Source organism: Myotis yumanensis, unplaced genomic scaffold, assembly GCF_028538775.1.
Source record: "Myotis yumanensis isolate MYYU_CA2020_CCGP unplaced genomic scaffold, mMyoYum1.0.hap1 SCAF_14, whole genome shotgun sequence".
Lineage (NCBI taxonomy): Eukaryota > Metazoa > Chordata > Mammalia > Chiroptera > Vespertilionidae > Myotis > Myotis yumanensis.
In genome coordinates this window covers 2,672,524-2,678,523 of record NW_027223765.1, presented here as the reverse complement: position 1 = coordinate 2,678,523, position 6,000 = coordinate 2,672,524, and the positions used below count along the sequence as shown (strand labels likewise).

The 6,000-nt window shown below is 43.5% G+C and overlaps 1 protein-coding gene across 2 annotated transcripts in view; it reads left to right on the top strand.

The window, feature by feature from the left end:
- Nucleotides 1-286: 286 nt before the first annotated feature.
- The window catches only part of DCAF1 (DDB1 and CUL4 associated factor 1), a 49,109-nt gene continuing 43,395 nt past the window's right edge, over nt 287-6,000 (top strand). Inside the window, exon 1 of one of the 2 annotated variants that reach the window (XM_070391356.1) lies at nt 287-410. The gene's annotated coding sequence lies outside the window, so the exon portion shown is untranslated. The remainder of the gene's footprint in view (nt 411-6,000) is intronic. The other variant, XM_070391355.1, reaches the window with a different exon arrangement.

Below are 6,000 nucleotides of genomic sequence, written 5' to 3'. Positions count from 1 at the left end.
TTTTTCGCTTCCGCCTTCTGAAGCAGCCAATCAGTACACGGCAGTTCGCGTTAAGCCTAAAACTACAAATCCCAGAAGTCAATGCGTACGGGCCGAGTGCTCATGCGCCAATTAAGACGGAAGGGCCCAGGCCCTAGAAGCGGAACTTCATTTCCCAGGCGGCTGCGGAGTCCGACCCGGTCCCGCCGGCTCGCGCGCCTCCCGCCTCCCTTTAGCGAGCCTCGCGCCAAGTCGGGAGGCGCGCGCGCGCGCACGAAGCACGTAGCGCGCTAGTGACGCATAATATGTGGGCCGCTCCTGAGCCTGGGTCGCGCTGTGTGTGTGTGAGGGAGAGTGCGGGACCTGAGGCGGTGTGTGTGAACTGTGGCCGCTGGCCGGGTCGGGGGGCAGCGGCGGAGCCGCCCGGGAAGGTGAGTGGGTTGGGGAGGAGGACAGGTCTCTGGGAGAAGCACGAGGAGATGGGGCGCGTGGCCCGGCGGGCGGGAGAGTGGGCGCCGGGCTGGGGGAGGGGCGGCACCTGCCTGGGCCGCCGGCGGGAAGGGGGCGGGCCGGGCCGCCGGGGAGGCTGGGCCCCGGGCCTGACAGGACTTTTCCTCCTCCAGGTTCTGGGCTCGGGGGCGGGGCCTCCACGTTCTCCCTCGCGTCCGCGAAAGAGGCTCCGCGAGCGTAACTCTTCCGCCCCGAGTGGAGGGTAGGGGTGTGCCCGTCCCTGCCTATCGGAGGGGCGCCCCCTCATTCCCCTGGTCATCTTTTCCCTCCCCACCACCCAGTCTACGTTCCGTACGGGCTGGGGGGCTCCATTTTCCCCGCCGTACGGCGGCCCCCTTCCCACACTGTCTCCGCCTCTAGCTCCAGTCACCTGGGCGGGCTTTCCCCTCCCTCTGCCGGGAGCTTCCTCCCCCGGCGCCCGCCCGGCGGGGCGGAGCCTTCCGGGCACTCCTCCCACCCCCGGCGGAGGCGAGCGGGGCCGAGAGGTGCGCGTCCTGCGGCGGGAGCCGGCCCCCGGCCCCCGGCCCCCGGCCCCCGGCGTGCGGGCCGCGCTGCCCGGGAACCCGTTTCCGGGGGTTGCGGTCGTGTCCAGCCGGGCGTCGCCGGCGTTGGCTTGGCGCCGTCTTCTCGTCCGGGCCGCTTCCTCCTCTGAGTGTTGGCGCTCGGGTTTCGCGTTTGGTGAAGGAGTTCTGGAGCCTCAGTGGGAGCCGCGAGTGCCTGTCCACACCACGTTGTGCTTCCCCCCGGTTTTGGGGAAGCCTTTTAATGAGGCTGCATGTGTCCATTGTGCCAGCGGCATCTTTCTGCTCTGAACGCTCTGTTAACGTGGAGGGAGAGGTTGATTGGCAGTGCCGTCCTGTAATTTTCCGGTTTGCTGGAGTTTACCTTTACGGTTTATATAAGCTTGTATGTTCAGGCTCTTTAGGGAATCGATCTGCCTGATGCTGTCGAGATTTGGGTTTTATGTGTTTGGATGTTGAGCTAATAGAGACTTGGGGTGGTGAACACACAATACGATATACAGGGGATATATATTACAGAATTGTACACCTGAACCCAAACCTGTATACTTTTATTGACAACGTCGCCCCAATAAATACAATAAAAACAGTTTTCTTTTAAAGGAGCTAATAGAATCTGGGGACTATGTAGGAAGTCATTTTATGCTCAGAATCTCTGGGGCAGTGGCAGAGCACAGTGTTGAACAAAATCCACCTTTTGTTCAGTTGTTAAGTTTAATAGAGGAGGAATCTGGTGAAATGAACCACATGTTAAAGCTTAGCTTGAAGTGATTGAAGTTGGTTTATTACTAATTTTCTTATGTGTGTTTTTTTTTAAAGGAGATGGTCATGGACAAGTAATAGAAAATTGTTATAGTGATTTCATATTTCATACTAATTATTGCATAAGTTTTACTTGAACTTCCAAAACTCGGATTTTTTCCTTTTTTTTTTTTTTTTAAATAAAGAAGAATGCTTTTAAATGTTTGTTTCAGGTTTGTAACCTTATGGGGTCTTTTCTTAAGGTGGACCTTATTTTAGGCTTTGGGCAATTTTGCTAATAGGCCATTTAGTATTGTGTATTAGAATAGGAGAGATTTTATGATTCAATTAAAAAGTTACAAAATAGCCCTGACTGATGTTTCTCAGTGGTTGGAGCATCTGCCTGTGCAGGAAGGGTCTCGGGTTCTAGTTTCCTGCAAGGGCATGTACCTGGGTTGCAGTTTGATTCCTGGCCCAGGTGGGGTGCATGTGGGGGGCAACCAATCCATGTCTCCCCCCCCCCCCCCCATTAACAAAAACAGAAAGAAGTTACAAATTACTTGAAAAATGAAAAATCTTTCTCTTACCTTTATCCCTTAGAAAGTCAGTTACCTGCCACAAAAGTAATAGCTTCTCTGTTTCTTGTGTGTTCTTCCAGGGATATTTTATTTTAGGGATACACATGCTCTTTGCTTTTCTCACTAGACAATATATTTGAGAGTTGGTCCAAATTAGGAAAGAAAATACTTCTTAATTTTTCCAACTTTTTATTGTGAAAAATTTCAAACATTAAAAAGCTGAAAGAATAGTAAAATGAACACTTGTTTATCCATCCAGATTCAATATTTTGTCATATTTTCTCTACATATGGGTCTGGTGTATATTTACTTTGTGGAACTATTTGAAAATGTCTTGCAGACATATCATCCTTAAATACTTTGGCAGCCATCCTTTAAGGATAAGGACATTCTACACATTTTTGTAGGACTTTATATTATTCCGTGGGTGGACAGTATTATCACTTAATCCTCACAACTATATTTTCCATTTTGTAGATAAGGAAATTGCAACTTGGAGAACTTAACTTTATCAAGATCTCCCAATTATGACTGTAGAGTTGGGTTTGAATGCTTGAAATCCTTTTCTACCAAGTAACTATTGATTAGTTTTGAGGATCTCATTTATCATCTGTAAAAGAGGGGAGTGTGGTGTGAAAATTCAGGAAATCGCAAGAGAATTACTTAGCTAAATGTCTGCTCCATACTAATTTTCAGCAATTGGTAACTATTGTGTCACTGTTGGACAGGCCATAAATTCTATACCACTTAAAGAACTCATTTTATTTATTTATTTATTTAATATATTTTTACTGATTTTTTACAGAGAGGAAGGGAGAGGGATAGAGAGTTAGAAACATCAATGAGAGAGAAACATCGATCAGCTGCCTCTTGGGGATGTGCCGGCAACCAAGGTACATGCCCTTGACCGGAATCGAACCTGGGATTCTTCAGTCTGCAGGCCGGGCTGAGGGGACCCCCCCCCCCGCCAAGTGCACCAGGTCTCAAGTTTAAAAATAAATGTTGACTTGCGCATGCTCTCACTGGCGCCAGTCGCCAATGGCATGCGTGTGCACGAATCTGTGCACTGGGCCACTAGTATAATATATTTTGTGTTATTAGTCTTTCATTGGTAGTAAAATGAATTATTGGTGGTGTTACTTTAGTTTATTATAAGTTTATAATTTCCCTGGACAAGTGATTATTTCCAAAGTTATAACTATTCTCAGTCATAATTAATCAGAAGTTTGAAAATGATACCAGAAGTATGTGTTTAAATTGAACTCTATGATTTTAGTATTTTAACGCCTTTGAGTTGACCTTTGTTAGAGGTAGTATTTTTTTAAAACTTTGCCTTTATGTGCTCCATTAGGCTGACTGCTTGTTTTCCAAAAGGTATTCTCTTTTTTTTTTTTTTATATATATTTTATTGATTTTTTACAGAGAAGAAGGAAGAGGGACAGAGAGTTAGAAACATCGATGAGAGAGATCGATCAGCTGCCTCCTGCACGCCCCCCACTGGGGACGTGCCCGCAACCAAGGTACATGCCCTTGACCGGAATCGAACCCGGGACCCTTGAGTCTGCAGGCCGACGCTCTATCCACTGAGCCAAACCGGTCCGGCAGGTATTCTCTTATAGAACTTTTTTTTCATTAAAAAGATTATAAAATTCATATACCATAAATTAACCATTACCAATATTAAAGTGCATATAATTCAGTGACATTTAGTATATTGAGTGTTGTGCAGCCATCACCTCTTTTAGTTTCAAGATATTTTCATCATTCCCCAAAGAAACCCTATATATACACATTAAGGAGTCATTTCCTATTTCCTCCATCCCCAACCCTCTGGCAACTACTAGGCAACTTTTTCTAGATAGATTGACCTATTCTGAATGTTTCATATAAATAGAATCATACAGTATGTGACCTTTTGTGTCTGGCATCTTTCATTTAGCATATTGTTTTCAGGATTCATCTATAGCTATAACATGTATCAGTACTTCATTCCTTTCTGTGGCTGAATAATAGTGCATTTTATGGATATAACCACATTTTGTTTATCCATTCACTTATTGATGGACATCTGCAATTGGTTCCACCTTTTTGCTAGTGTGAATATGCTGCTTTGAACATTTGTGCACAATTATTTGAATATCTATTTTCAATTTGTTTTGGGTATATGCATTGGAGAGGAATTGCTGGGTCATATGGTAATTCTATGTTTAACATTTGTTTAATTTTTATTTTTAAAATTTATTTGATTTTAGAGAGAGAGGAAGGAAGAGAGGGGAGAGAGAGAGAGAGCAAGAAACATCGATTTGTTATGCTCTGACTGGGAATTTTTTTTAAGTGGAGTAGCTTTTTAAAAAAAATATATTTTTATTTTATTATATTTTATTATTTTATTTTATTTTAGAGTGGAAGGGAGAGTGAGAGAGGGGTAGAAACATGAATGATGAGAGAGAATCATTGATCGGCTGCCTCCTGCACGCCCCCTACTGGGGACTGAGCCCGCAACCCAGGCATGTACCCTTGACCGTAATCAAATCCAGGACCATTCAGTCCACAGGCTGACGCTTTATCCACTGAGCCAAACCGGCTAGGGCTTGAATGGGAATTGAACCATGATTCTGGTTCAAAGGTTGACACTCAAACACTGAGCCACATTGGCGAGGCTGAAAGTGTTTTATTAATTTCATATTTGTATTGTTTATTGCTAGTATACAGCAGTACAACTAATTTTTGTGTATTGACAGTGTACCCTGTAGCTGTGCTTTCCTAACTTGCTTGCTTAATAGTTTTTTGGTGTATTCTTCTAGGATATTCTTTATATAGGATATAGGATGATATAATTTGTGAAGAAAGATAATTTTACTTTTTCTTTTCTTGGATGCCTTTTTTTTTCTTGATTAATTGATCTGGCTAGAACTCCAGTACAATGTTTAATGTAAGTGGTGAAAGTGGGCATCCTTGTCTTGTTTCTGATTTTAGAGGGAAAGCTTTCAGTATTTCAGCATTGAGTATAATGCTAGCTGTAGGTTTTTAAAAAATGCCTTTTACCATGTGAGGAAATTCTCTTCTGTTTCCAGTTTATTGTTTTGTGTGTGTGTGTGTGTGTGTGTGTGTGTGTTTTTTATCACAAAAGGGTGTTGGATTTTGTCTAGTGCTTTTTCTGTATCAATCATATGATCATTTTTTTCCCCTCCATTCTGTTAATGTGTATGTATTATATTAATTGGTTTTCATATATAAAGTCACCCTTGCATTTTTGGGAGAAATCCCACTTGGTTATGGTATGTAATGCTCTTTATATGCTGCTGTATTTAGCTTGCTAATATTTTGTTGAGGATTTTTGCATTTATTTTCATGAAATATATTGGTCTTTAGTTTTCTTGTGATGTTTTATCTTTTTTGGTTTGGGATGATGCTGGCTTTGTGGAATAAATTAGGAAAAAATGGTGGTTCCTGTTCTATTTTTTGGAAAGGATTTAAGGATTGATGTTATTCTGTAAATGTTTGGTTAAATTTTTGGTCCACCCAACCCCCTTGGCAAGTACTTCTCAAGATTGTCAAGGTCATGAAAAAACAAGGAAAGACTCAACTGACAGACCAGAGGACACTACGGAAACAACAACTAAATGCCAGTGTAGTACACTGGATGAGATCTTGGAACAGAAAATGGACAT